The 15,105-nt window shown below is 47.0% G+C and overlaps 1 pseudogene; it reads right to left on the bottom strand.

Moving 5' to 3' along the window:
• The window catches only part of LOC129360359 (matrin-3-like), a 19,083-nt pseudogene extending 4,054 nt beyond the window's left edge, over positions 1 to 15,029 (bottom strand).
• Between the last annotated feature and the right edge of the window lie 76 nt (positions 15,030 to 15,105).

Below are 15,105 nucleotides of genomic sequence, written 5' to 3'. Positions count from 1 at the left end.
TATTTATTATTTACTGATCCATGAAGTTCAGGAAGCTACGATGACTTCAACATTTAGATGGTGAAGAGTTGGAGCTGAAAATACCTATGAATATAATAATAATCATTCATCTTTAATTCATATAATCCAGCTACTGTAAAGTGCCTGAGTTCCAACATATGAATGTTCTGATCATTCCTCACATATCCACATCTTCAGTTTGATTTTCTACTTCTGATAACTGCGGAATATTTCTCTGTTTTAACCTTGTTCATATGGAGCCGTTGCAGCGCAGCGTTGTGCAGTAGATCCCACCCCAACTTCCTGCTGGAGGCCAAAAGCTGCTGGCTAACGATGCCTTGCATTGGTAGCTGATATGCACCAGTATATTATAAGCCTGGCGGGCCACCAGGCTTTAGCTGTGCCTCCACCAAGCTAAGCATGTCTTATTTTGTCACCGGCCAATCAGAACACAGACATGAACTTATCAGCGCAGACAGAGCCGGCGCTGGGCAGCGAGTTGAGATGGAAACGACCCACATCATTCTTTGTTCACAAATATAAATCATTCTCAGCTGCTCAACACTCTGAAAGCCACTACAAGTTATTCCTGCGGTTCACATAGAGCAACGCTGTAACATAACCACTATGTTTTGTTTTTCTCAGCAAATATAATAAATGTTAAAAATGCCAAGCTGTCTAGTGGAACAGTTGTGGATTTCATTATAAATAAAAACATAAGAAAAAAAAAATGTCGAAGTTCCACTGTTAAAAAAACTGATGTTGGGTAAATCATGTTTGGGGCCAGGTGTGTGGGAATTAGAGATAAAAAGGGGGCGTGTGCGCCGGAAGGCGCGGCGCAATCTGTAAGAAAGACGCTCGTGTGTCGATCTGTGCAGCGGGAGTTTTGGCCTTATTTACTGTTTAAACCAAAGAAAAGTAACAAAAAGATAAAACATGGATTAAGGTTCGTCCCAGCGCCACAGATCGGGCCCGGAAGCCTGGACCGGAGGGTGCACCGAGGGAACGCCGCCCGGTGCAGAAGGACGACGACAGTCCATGGAGGAAACCACCGGGGGGGGGGAAGGGACGCTCCCGGTGAGATCTGGACTTTATTTTCTTTTGGGGGTTTTTTGGGTGGTACCACTCTTCTTTTTTCTCATCTTTTTTGGGGTTCTTTTTTGACGTTTTGGATTTTTCTTCGGGAAGAAGACGGGGATTAATACGGAGCGACGCTTCCAGGTCGTGGTTAGATTTGGAAGTATGGGACTCCTTTATGGACAAAAATATAAAAAAGGAACAGGACTTTTGGGATTTTCTATTTTTTAAGTGTGGTTTGTGAATCGGCCTGACAAGGCAAATCAGACTCTTGATATTTTGGGGGGGTTTTGATGTTGATTTAGGTTGATTAACTATTCAAATTTTGGGTTTCTGAATAAATTATTTCTGGTGCAAACCTTTAATTTCATACTGAGTGGGTGAACATTTGTTTTTTATCAAACTGATTCTGGTAACACTTTTAACCTTTACCTGGAACAAGATCCCCCTTGTGTGTTTCTTTGTGAGTTCTGATTTAATCAAGCCGAATATTACAACGCGGCGGATTTAAACTCTGACCTTGATGTGTAAGAGTCTAAGTTTGCCAAAGAGACGCAATTCCTCAAAGGAGTGATGTAAATATCCGTACAGGGCTCTTTGTGTCCGGTCAGGGTTAGCTGCGGCAGAGCTGCGGCAGAGCTGCAGCAGAGCTGCGGCAGAGCTGCGGCAGAGCTGCGGCAGCTCTTTAGAAATCGGCTTTAGATGCATCAATATAAACTGATCTTTGTGGAGCAAATCTGCTCCCCCACTGAAACGCTCAGAGCAAAATAAAATAAAATAAAAATAAAAAAATTAAAAAAAAACAGATTTTTTCTTTAATTATTATTTTCATAAAAACAAAAACAACCAACACTTAGCCTGGCGGGGAGGATTGTAAACCATGGCGGGCCGCCAGGCTTATCACACACTGATTAGTTAACGGTTCCACTGCAGCTAAGCATAGAAAGGAAAACTAAAGTATTTACAGTCAGGTTTCACACCTTTATCACCATGGAGATGACTTATTTATCTTATTCAGCACAAACTGCTGCACAGGATCTGAGCACAGCAGAAACCCGGAGCGGATACAGATCCCGGAGCGGATTCCGATCCGGAGCGGATTCCGATCCCGGAGCGGATTCCGATCCCGGAGCGGATTCCGATCCCGGAGCGGATTCCGATCCCGGAGCGGATTCCGATCCCGGAGCGGAGTGTGAACCAGCAGCGGCCGGGCGTCCCTACCTCGGGTCTCAGATCCAGAACCAGATGTTTGACCACCTTCCCGAACGGCTTGGCGAGCGCCAGCATCTCGTTGCGGTAGTTGTAGCCGCGCCTGAAGCCCAGGATGTTGACCACCCTCATGCCCTGGAGGGAAACAGGAAACAGTTGACCTCAGACAGGAAGGGGGCGCTGTGGGGTCGCGGGACAGCAAGAGTTCGAACCAGGCGTACCCCTTTTCTCGTGTTGTCTGCAGAAAAGAAGGAGGACAGGAAGAAAAAGCCAAACATCAGCTCTAATCCGATTGGCTGCTGAAACGCCTCAGTGACCTGATCACCAACCGATGCCGTCGTCGCTCTCGTCGCCGTCGTCTTCGTCCAACTCGTCCAGGGTCACAAAGTCTTCCATGTTTTCCAGGAAGCTCTGGTCAAACTGGAACCACGAGAATCCAGATCAGAACCGGCTGGTCCGACCCAACAGAACCTCCACACCCGCCTCACCTCCTCTCCATCGTCTGGTGCTTCAGCGCTGTCTTCTTCTTTGGTTTCTGGATCCTCTGCAGAACCTCCAGCCTCCTTCTTAGCCCCGTCCTCTGTGATGTCATCATCACTAGAATCCTGGTCAGAGCAATGATGTAATTTAGGGCTGTTGTAAACCAATATTTTAGAAATCGAGTAAACTATCGATTATTCTTACGATTGAGTAATCAGATAAAAAAGATGAAATGAAACATTGGTAAATCTAACAAAACAGCAGTATTACTATCACATTTCAATATCAGACCAATTTTTCACAGTGGAGCTTCCCTAACTGAACGGGTTCAGATCCTGAATTCATCTTTTGTCTGTTTTCCAGTTTGTCCTCGTCCAACAGAAACTGTTTTTAGCTGATCTGACTAAAATCCAAGAGCTGGATTTCCTCTCCACTTTTAAAAAGTCCAGTTTCCTGCATTAGCATCACTTTTCATAGAGGTTCATCTCAGGCTGTTGTCAGAGAGTCTTCCACAGCGAATGAACTACGACTTCACATCCCAGTCCACTTGTGAGTACTAGTGGACTCATATGTGGACTAGATTTCATCCATTACAGGAAAGATTACTTTCCTGTAATCTAGAAAATTAATAACAGCTCACTTTCTAAATTAACCTGAAGAAAAGTGATACAAAACTCTGAAAGTATATTCAATTTAATGATAAAAAGGCAGGTTCACAAATACAAATTCGCTTATTAAAAACAATTATATACTCCATCTTAGTTTCTGTATTCATCTTCAGTCAGTTTAATAGCTGAACTTTGACCTTGCCCAGACATTTATAGCTCCTGTGTTCATGTTAGCGACGGCATTTGACACCTTCATTCATCATACACAGAAACATCTGCCAGGTGTGTGACGCCATGGTGGCGCGCTCCGCCACCGTGGAGGGAAGAAGTTTATGTTAGTCAGCATTCTTGTGATTCTCCCTATGCTAGTAATATTTTAATAGCTAAGCATAGCATTGATGCTAATGTTTAGCATCAGAACACTGGGTTCCAACAGACAGACCCACTTTGGCGGGACCTGTTCACATTTCTTCCTCACCTCCTCCTGGTGTCTCTCCTCCTGCTCTTCCTTCTCAGGCTCTGCTCTCTCTGACTCCTGATCTGAGACTCCTCCTGCTCCCTCCTCTTCTTCGCCTCTCTTCTTCTCTGATGGTTCTTCTTTTGCTCTCCACCGCTGCAGATTTCTCCTTGTCGTCCTTCTTCTTCTTTTCCTCTCTGCTCCTGGAGGAGGTCTCCCTGGAGGTCCTGGAGGCGTCCGACCGGCTGGTCCTCCGACTCGGAGTATCTTTCTCCTCCTGCCTGTGGCTCACACTGACAAACAGAGTCAGGACGCAGAAGCGCCACTTTCAGGACAGGAGGTCGGCCTGCTTTACTCACTTCAGGGTTTTGTACTTGGTGCAGATGTTGAGGCGGATCAGCCGTCCTTTGATGATGAGCGGGTTCATGCTGTAGTACTTCACCAGCATCTCTGCGTCCTCCATGGTTCCCAGCTGGACGAACGCCTGAAAGCAACATGGCGGTTCAGTGGAGTCACAGAGCGAACAGATTGTGGACCGGCGCCAATTACTGGCAGATAATTCACTTTAAAAATCTTTACTACATAATATTAGCATTAGCATGCTAACCCCCTTCACATTTTCTGTCAGCCACTAGAATTTCTGGATGAGAGCCATTTTCAAAATAGCCATCATTTTTGAGCCTTTTAAACAAATTATTGTTATAAATGTTCCCCATCTTTGAATTAGCTTTTCGTCTCACGGTTTCCTCTCGGTCGTCATGTTGATACAACTTTAAAATGCCGCAGAATCAGAAACTGAGGACTTTATTGTTCGCAAGTCTTAATGGTTAGCGTTAGCTTGTAGTCATTTTTTGTGCTTAGCAGCTTATCAAATCATTTTATATGGTTAGCGGTTTAGTATTAACAGAGCTAAGATTCTTGTTTAGCTAATTGGTGAACAAGAATGGAAACGATCCAGCGGCTCGTTTCCATTCGGCTCCATTCAACTCGCTTTTCCACCGGTTTTTTTCGGGGCTGGCCGGAAAAAACCGGCTCTTGTGTTCATGTTAGCGGCGGCATTTGACACCTTCATTCAGGACGAACCAGGAAGCTCTGCAGTTTACCCACATCTGAAAACACATTAGGAATGAATTCGGACACTATGAAGCTGTTTGCAACACCCTGACTGACATTAATGCATTTATATTCGGCACTATTACAAGTTTTATAGTAGTTTAATACAAAGAACATCGTTAGCTCACCTGCACCGTCTGAGCCACCTGCTTTCCTCCTGCAAGGCAGAGATCAGCTGCCGCGCATTTTTCAAGTCTCAGAAAAATCACAATCAGCCTATGAAACAGTAGCTCAGCTTTTTCTTCTTCTTCTTTTGTCTCAGAAAAACAACAACTGGCGTTCGGTCGCATGGTAACGAAGGACATGGCGCCTGCAGGCGGGGGCCATACCCCCCACCGCCAGCAGGCGGCACCCTGCCGCAGAGCCGAGTCGGCCGGGGGAAACGCGGTCACTCCGCAGTGAAGCCGGGCCGAGCTGCTGACGTAGACCCGGTGGAAAAGGAGCATAACGTTCTGGTTCGCTGTGCCTAAACATGTTTCTACACCAGTTATCGTATTCATCAACAATAAATAATGGCAAAATTAGTGCAAAAGTACATTTTCCTTGATGGTGGCCATCTTAAATTGTTTCAGCCACTGACTGTTTTTTTTTTTTTATTAAAATTCTTTTCCAAACAATAAATTCTACAGACCAAATGTCTACGGAGGAGCTGAATAAAAGCCGACAGTTTCAGGAGGAACACCCGGACCTCAGCTGAAGCTCCGCCCCTCTTTCGTCCGAGGCGGTTCTGATGGGTTTACCTGGTCAGTGAGGAACAGGTGCTTATCCACGGTGCCGAAGCGTCTGGCGATGGTCAGCAGCTCCTTCTTCTGCTCGTCGTCTTTGGGCAGGTTGGCGAAGAACACCACCTTGCTGCCGTGGCCGACCACGTCCCTGGAGGGCCGGTCCGCCGCTGGGTCCGCGCCCCGGTGGGACTTCTGCACACAGAACAGGCATGAGTCCGGTTCCAGCGATTCCTGCGGTCCACGTGCCCGGCGGCGGCGGCGTCACCTCGATGACCATGAGCCTCTGGGACAGGTAGAAGGTGACGGGCTTCCCGTACAGCTTGGTGGGATGCTGCTTGTAGAAGGCCACCATGTTGGCCGCCGCTTCGTGGCTCTCCATCTCCAGGAAGGCCTGAGGGGCGAAACGCAGCGCTGTCAACCGGGCCGGGCCGGGCCGGGCCGGGCCGGGCCGGGGCCTCTGTGGTACCTTGTTGGACAGGATGAGGTGCTCCCGCAGGCGGCCGAACGTCTCAGTGAAGGCGAACAGCGTCTTGTTGCTGAGAGGCTTCCTGTCGTACTTCACCACCACCACCCTGCTGCGGAGCTGAGGACGACACCAGAACCGTCAGACGGAGCCGGAACGGAACCGGGGCGGACGCTGGAGGTCCGACTCACCGTGTTCTGGCCCATGGAGAGTTCGGAGCGGCCGCGGCCTCCTGCAGACAAACAGAACCGGTCAGAACCGAGGAGACGGGACCAGACCAGCTTCCCGCCAGGACGTCTCACCCGCCGGACGACATCCCGCCTAGCGGCCCAGAGGACATGGGCGGCGGTCCCAGCAGGCCCGCAGACAGGTTGGGGCCGTCCCTGCGACCCAATAACAGCCAGACGTTACCGACTTGGACTAGGACACTGGGAAAGTGGAGTCTGTGTGTGTGAGAGAGACCTACCTCCTGCCAGGCTCCCAGTCTGGATACCTGAAACAACACAACAGCCATCAGAGACCATCACAGCTCCCAGTTCCCCCTCCAAACCCGTCAGACTGCTCCAGGCATCACCGTGGCAAAAGCCTCTCTACTTGATGCTTTCTGTTTGTGTGAGTTTCTGCTGAGGGCCAATAGAGGACATTTCTAATCTATCCATGCACCTTTTGAGAAATCAATAGATTTGAATGAAGTTGTTGTTAACAGCAGCGTCTTAAAGGGCCAGTATGATGGATTTCCCTGCTACATCGTGTCCAATTACATCATAATCCAGTAACTATATCACCTTCAGTTGTTATATATATGATTTAAAAAGAATTTGACTTCCTGTCTCTTTAAAAACGCCTGTTGTTTCTGAAGCTCTGCCTCCAGGAAGTCATCCAACATGGCTCCTCTATTAACCCTTTGAGGTTTTTACAGAGCAGCAGCTCCTATAACAAGCTCAGCAGGTATTTGCTAATTGCTGCTGGCTAGTCTGGAGAGGCTGTGCCTCGAAGGTGGGGGCTGGGTCCGCCCAGGCATTCAGCAGCTGAATTAAAGGACGTGTCAAGCATGAAAGAATCAGAGCAACACTGCAGAAAAAAACACAACGGAAAGATCAAAAAGTTGGTTTTATCTGACACCGGCCCTTTAAACACCAATTTGACCTTCATATTCCCCTAGCATTAGCATCAATGCTAAAGCTCTGCCTGTTATTAATCAGTCTCTACAGGAAGTTGCACATTCATGTCAACTAGAATCACCACACAGAGGGGAACTTAGTCGGCCACCAGCTGTGCAAGTTCTCCCAGGTAAAAACACGAGAGGCTGAAGTTGACGTCGCAGGTCAGGGTCACGAACCAGTTCAGCATCAAGAGCCAAATTCAGCTCATCGACACCAGAAAGAGCCGCACAGCAATTTCAGGATTAGCTTCATATGGCACTGAAAGTTATTCCCCGTGTCAGTGGGACGTCTTGAGGTTCGGTTTTTCCACATGTGAGTGAAGACGGGACAACAAATAAAAACTCAGAGAAAACTTCCTGGAAAATGTTTCTCACAGGACAGTTTTGAAGCATGTTGGCAATTTACTCGCATGGCTCAGATTTGTATGCATTTCAGATGGTAACTTCTAACATTTGCATTGCAACTTCCTGCTCAGTAGTCTTAGTGGGGCATTGAACATAACCCTGTCACATTTTGAACATGAGCAGTAAATGAAATCTCCACAGGTTCAGCAGCCGGCCTGGAGCTCTGTGATAAATAATGTCAACTCTCACAGGAGTCGGTTTCCTTCTGTTTAAAAATCGCTCCATATCTGAAATGCATGAACCTGCCACTCACCGATGTCCACAGCACCGGTTCTGTTCACGTGATCAGAACCGGTTTGCTTTTCCCCTCAGCGGCACCAGAACCTGCAGCACAAACTGACACGTTTTTGCTTCTAGTTATTATTTGGGCAGCAGCAGCTTATCCTGCTTCACTCTGCGCCACAATGCTGAGCTTGGATGCGGCGCAAAACCCACCAAAATGAAATGCAGCAGCCGACAGGAAGTCAGGGAGCTGCGGAGGAAAGCGGCTTCCTGCAGTCTGTCCTCCTGGAGCCACAAACACTGCAGCGCCAGCCAGCTCACCCTGCGCTGCATGCTGCTTTAGTTGGTGATGCCTTCAAGGGGTGTGGGAAATTTCAGAGCCGCAGATTGACCACCCCAATCATTGGTAGACCTCAACTAAGAGGCAGAATGAGGAACATCTAAAAACTTAAATCAGATTGTCTGATTTTTTAAAGAATTTGCAAATTACGATGGAAAACAAGTATTTGTTGAATAACAAAAAGTTTTTTTCAGGACTTTGTTACATTTCCTTTGTCAGAGGTTTTCTGGAGGTTTACACACTGCTGCTGGTGCGTTGGCCCGTTGCTGCTCTCTAGCTGGGCAACACAGATCGTCAACTGGTTGAGATCTGGAGACTGGCGAGGCAACCAGGACCTGGAAACGCCTCGGCGGAGCCTTCATGGTCTTTCTCAGGTCGTTCTGTCATGGATCAGTCGTCTTGGTCCCGTTGCAGAGGAGCAGCCCCAAGCATGATGCTGCCACCTCCATGATGAGACTGGCACTCACTGTCCTCCAATCATGATGCATTGTGTTTTCTTCCAAACTGTTTTACTTTGGTTCCATCCGAGAAACCCGACATTCTCCCTCCTGGATCACCAGAATGCTCCAGTCGGGTCGCGTGGGATGAAGGCGTGGCTGACAGCAACTCTGACCTTACGCCCTCTGCAGGTCGGTCACTGCCGCCGGACGGAGGGACGGGATCCGCGTCGGTCTTCCATTCTCTCGTTGTTGCTCAGCCGCTCTGTCCAGCCGGCCCGGCCTGCTGGGTTCGGGTCTCTGGCGTCGATGCACAGATCTTTGGTGAAATACGTTTAGGTCAATATCAAACCTAAACTGTTTGCAAATGAATTTTTTTAAAGAAATCAGACAACGCGATTGTCTAGATGTGTTTTCTCATTTTGTGTTTTCTCATTTTGTGTCTCATGCTGCGGGTCTTCAGGCCTCATCTGATCAGCTGGGGGAACAATTAGTGGCCAAACTGTGTTTCCTCTCCATATATTGGTTCCTGTTTGGATGTAATAGAACTTTGGATTGTGACGTTGTTTCTGTAGACATACTCTGTATTGAAGGATATGAAGGAACATGGGCGCCATGTTGAGGGACCATAAACAGAACCGACTGTCTCACAGACATTTTGAATCCAAGTTACTTCAAATTATTTAGCAATGGTTGGAACTCGCTGCGTTATTGGATGAAATGTCTGATCACACGACCGAAATAGTGACGAGGGAAAACTGACTTTCGTTTCACTGTTTCCTGTCTGTAAACAACGCAAGGGGGCTAAACTATCAGAGCTAAGAGCTAACGGAGTTAAGCTAACAGAGCTAAGCTATCGGAACTAAGCTAACAGAGCTAAGCTAACAGAGCTAAGCTATCAGAACTAAGCTAACAGAGCTAAGCTAACAGAGCTAAAGAAAATGAGACGCATGTCCTGGTATCAGTGGTGAGACGTCCTGATATCACGTTCTCCAACATCCCAAGTTATCTACTAGTTTGATCCAGACATGTCCATTCTGGCGAGTGTCTAAATTTGCTTTCTTGGTTTTGTGTCATCATGTTTTGCTATGATTTGTCCAGATTACTCATGTTCAGTTTATGCTGAGTTTCAAGGGTCAGCCTTGTTTAGGTCAGGCTTATACTTTTTATGTAGCACAGTCCAAGTTTCGTCAGTGGACATCGAGGTTATTCTATTATTAATAAACTATTTTACTAGTGTTATCAAATGTACAGTATTAATACTGATTTATGTCCTGATATCTCCTCAAACTGACGTATGGAATGGATGAGCTCAATCCAGATTGGGTTCCAGTGCTGAATGTGGGTCACTGCGAGGGAAACGCCACAACATCAGACCGACACGCGTCAAGTAAAGAGGCGATACAGCAAAACCATGATGGAGCAACAAGTAGCAAGTTACAGTAGCGGCTGCAGAAGAGGAGCAAGAGGCTGAGGAGGAAACGGCAGCAGGAGCTCAGCAAGGCTGCTCACTCTGAGGAGCAACAGGAAGCATTCATGTGAACAGTGGGAGTGTCTGTTTTCTCTACTTTCATAATTTAATGTGATAAACATTCATGAAACGTTTGATTCAAGCACTTCAAGTTGCATGTAAACAGGTGATGAAATGAATCACATTTAGGTAAATTTGATATTTAAAATGTTTCAGGTAATAAACATACATGTAATGAAAAATTACATTTAAAAGAAAAACATTTTATGTGATTAAATTAAACAATTATATAATCTGACATTTTGCAGTAAACAATTAATTTAACAAGCAAACCAGATGAAAGAGTCCATCTTTAAATATTCAGTGTAATTAAACAGTTATGAAAGAGTAAACAATAAAGGTTATGAAATAAATCGCACTTTAATATTTAGCATATTTCAGGGAAGAAGTGAATATGGAATGAAATAGATCCTGGCCTAGAAATGTCTGTCATTGAACATCACAGGTAACAAATGTGATGACTGTCTGATGCACTACATTTTATGAACATTGTTTAAAAATATTCGTAAAATATAAAATTCGTTATAAATAAAGAAGGGGTCAAATGCTTCATCTATACAGTAGAACAATTTCACAGATTTTGAGTTACTGGGCCACGATTTGGAAGCTACTGAAGAAAACATTTGATATTAAAATTATTTAAAATATTGACTACGACTTAAAATGTTAATAGTGTTCCTGGTGTAATAGCATGAATGACCACTGTTTGCATCAGTTGGTCACAAGGCGTTTCTTTACAGGAGAGTTTGGGTGCAGATGGACGGGTCAGGGTCAGTTCGAGAACAGCTGGCCGTAATCAGCGTTCATAACCGGGTCAAGCTAAACGCCCTGACTCTGCGGAGCTGTGTCACGATGAAACGCCGAAATAACGCTCGTTTTGGTCTGTGGCCTGTAAAGATGGCGCCGAGCGACGTAAACGTCACACGCAGTGACGTCGCTTCCATTGGAACGAGAAACTGATTTACTGATTAACAATCGATTCTGTAGATTTAGCATTTTAGAGCGAAATCTACAGAAAAATAAAACTTCAAAAAAATATACAACTTTATTTCAAAAGTGAAGCAAAAGATCCCGACATCCTGGAGGGACCGGACCAGTACTGGTTCTGAACCTGGACCCGGTTCTGGTTCTGACTCACATGTCCAGCAGGCGGCGGCGGTTCTCCGCATGGCGTAGGCCGGCTGTGTGATGGTTCCACTCCTGCAGGCAGAGAGAATGTCGTTAGCATCAGAACCCAGATCAGACGGGCCAGAACCTCTGAACAGAACCGGGTCATGAGAAGAACCCAGAGCAGCAGGATGGTTCTGCTGTGGGTTCTGGAGGAAAAGCCGATCGTGGTTCCGTCGGTCCGGATCCTGGCAGAACAAGAGGCTGAGGCGAAGCTGCCACTCAGACCGGGCCGGACCAGAACCTGGAGCGACCGGCGCTAACTGGGATGAAGGAGCCCAGAGCGGATGAAGTTACCTGGAGCTGCAGCCCCTGGAAACACGGGGGGAGACCCCGCGGCACACATTAACAGTTAGAGAAGCAGCGGGCGTACTCACCATGGAGGAATGAACGTCAAAGTCACAAAGAGCGCACACATGGGGGAACATGGGGGGCGCGACCCCCAGGAAGTCCTGGATCTTCCCGCTGGAAGGCGAACCCATCCTCCTCTGCATGAACAGAGGGTCTGACGACGCCCCTGCCGTAGCCAGACCCTGACCCGGAGCCGTAGCCGTCCCGCATGGAGCCGAAGCCAAAGTCTCCGGAGGACTGGTTCCGAGACGGACCCGGAGACGGGTCCCAACCGTCCCGTCCTCCGCGGAAAGCTGCTTCTGAGGCTGCCGCCCCACGCTCTCCTGCCGCCCCCTTGCGGCTCTTCAGCTGCATCAGGATGCGGGGCAATGTTTCCATGGTGATGTCCTCATCAGGGATCTGGGCTAGCGCGTCCAGGTCAGAGGGCGACAGGCCCAGACTGGAGAACAGCTTCATGTGGCGCCCAAGAGGCCCATCGCCGCGCCGGTCATCTGGCCACCGCCGCCATCCAGGCCCTCCATCCCGCCATCCCAACACCCGGAGCCCCGCCCCCCATCTGGCGGCCGGGTGCCTGCTCGGCCATGTTAAAGTTGAGCCCCCCCCCACGGAGTACGGGGTCTGGGCTCCGTCGGCCTGCTGAGCCATGACCTCAAGCCAAGCGGCCAAAAGGCTGAAACTCCTCTTCTCCGGAAGAAGCTCGATGTTCTGCTGAGACACAACGAAGCAGAGACAACCTTCAGAAAGACCCAGAGACCGACTGGGGGCCGACGCTCCGGCGCCAAGGTCAAGAGTTTAACCAGAGCCAAGGTCAAACCCTGCAGACAGCAGCTGCAGCGCCGATCGGCGCGTCTTCAGCATCGACTCAGCGCTAACCGGCTGGAAATGTCTAGAATACTGAAAACTCCTGCTCCCATCTGGCAGTTCCTGGATCACCTGACCCAGCTCTACAGAACCACAGTTACAGCTCAGAGATTCAAGACACACGAGAAAACATCAAGAAATTCAAACTGAGAATCTAAACATGTCGTAATCCTAAAGTCACAGAAAAACAAGCAAGCAGGAGGAATAACCCTGGCTGGTTCCACTGGACCGGACTCAGGGCGCCTCTAACCGGCTCTGTACCAGTTTGGTCCTGGCCAGATTCACTTCCCATTAGCAGATCCTGCGCGGTTCTGCCTGGCTGTACACAGACCGTGGTTCCTGCTTCAGGGGTAGCGCCATCTGCACCGAGGCAATTTGATTGGCTTCTGGCCGCATTCGCTGATTGGCTCGTGATTTACGTCACTGCAAGCTGCAGCATTTAGCTGCAGCATTTAGCTGCAGCATTTAGCTGCAGCATTTAGCTGCAGCATTTAGCTGTGGGGACATGCTGCCATCTGCAGCCAAAGAATGAATTAGCTAGCCGCTAGGAAGACCAGACAGCAATGGAGAAACGCTGAAGCTGCTGTTTGAAAGACTAGAACTATATGTTATTAACTTGTGATGTCAATTTTATTTTTCCATCGATTTAAAAAGAAAATAAAGTTCTTGAGTGGCTATTGGTTTACATCATTTGACCACGTTACCTAAATTGTAAAGGTTGTATGTTAAAAAAAATTCAGTGGCAGAAAGTAATTATCTTTATACGTTTTGTGAAATTATCAGCTGATCCAGGTCTTATCATTATCTCTGGGCCAGAAATGCATTTCTACAAGGTAAAGTAAAACATCTGGATTTATTTGGGTCAATCAAAACCAAAAGGTTCTTCACTCCGGAGAGAAGGCAGAGCCAACCCCAGCTGCCACTGCTCACTGCCCGCCCACTACCTGGGGTAGGACCAGACCAAACCGGACCGGACATTAACCGTTAGAGGACGACCTGCCGGTGGAAAAACTAAACCTGGGGACTCTGGAACATCTCCAGCAGCGTTTTGAAGGAGAAAGTTAAAAAACTCCTGCTGCTCCAGTCAGGATCACAGGTTGAGACATAAAGCTGCTGCTGTTATTATTATTGTTGTTATTATTATTATTATCATAGAACTCTAACACAACTGGCTTGGTTCTGGTTCTGGCCTGAGGACTGGTAACCAGACTCCAACAGAACCAAAAGTCTTTGGGTCAATCTGACCCTTTGACCTATTTGCTGCCAGTTCTCCATGTCCATAAACCTTTGTACATCCTCTCTGTTAATACTCACCATTTAAATGAAAATATATCAGTAGAGATAAAAATAAATACTCCAGTCTGTAACTAAGGCTGATATTAATACTGCAGCCAGGAAATCACAATCCAATCCATACAGCTTTTTTAACTCTGTTTACCCAAACTGCTATACAGTAGAAGCAGATAAAAACGTACAACAAACAAAATACAATGTACTAAAAAGAATACAAATGTATAAAATAAAAGCGTTGCGTAAAAAGCCATTGAAAAGCAATGAGACAGCAACAGAAGAGACGCTTGTCTAATATACACTGGCAACAATATAGAAACTTACATTCAATAATCGGTGGATAAAACCGTTTTCATAAATCAGCTCTGGAATCCAGATGTGTTCATTTTAAGGTGCATAAAGTCTGACAGTCTTCCATAAATCCGCGTCAGAAAGCAAATCTGATTGGTTTAAGCTGACCGTTAGCTTCATGCTAAGATAACGTCCGGAAAACATAACAGCAAATAAAAACAATGTATAAGTCATAGATTCATTTCTTCTTAAATTACATAAAATCTAAACACTTCAGCGAACAGTGGAACAAAATTTAAAACAAAATTAAATAAAACTGGTCTAAAAGTTTAGCTTCAGTAACAGAAGCTAATGTTAGCTTTGGACGCTAACACGAGGCATTATTACCCGCTTTTGGGCAAAAAGAATCCTTTCTAAAAACCAGAACCCAATGGTTTCGTGTCAATACCGCTTCGTTGTCATTGCAGCAGAAACACAGTAAATGCATGCCCTTTATGGATTTATCAACTTACCGCAAATTGTCCAGAAAAGACCCCGATTAGCCGCGGCTGATGCTACTTCTTCTTCGCTTTTGGCGTTACACCACTTCCGGTTAGCGCCCCTGCTGGAGTCTTCCCTCAACGACCTTTTCTCCTTTCTCCTTTAAGGATGCTAGGATTTTCTTAAAACAGTCTAAACCTGTTCCTATTCTTAATCAGAAGCCGTTGACTTTGGCACCGAGCGGTTCTTTTTACATCGTTCGCATCATGGTTCCCCTAGTGGATCTCACCAGTTCTTCAAGGTGTTCGGGTCCCGGCTGTTGCGCTGTTTGAAACGGTGTCCCAATCTCGCCCACCCGCCGCACCATTTGTCTTTCGGGAGGTGAAATAGTGCGGAGCCGTTGTATTGACCTACTTCTGCCGTGGCGTTTGCCAGC

This window comes from Poeciliopsis prolifica, unplaced genomic scaffold (genome assembly GCF_027474105.1).
Source record: "Poeciliopsis prolifica strain line A6 unplaced genomic scaffold, Auburn_PproV2 SCAFFOLD006, whole genome shotgun sequence".
Taxonomy (NCBI): Eukaryota; Metazoa; Chordata; class Actinopteri; order Cyprinodontiformes; family Poeciliidae; genus Poeciliopsis; species Poeciliopsis prolifica.
This window is presented reverse-complemented; position numbering and strand designations above follow the sequence as displayed.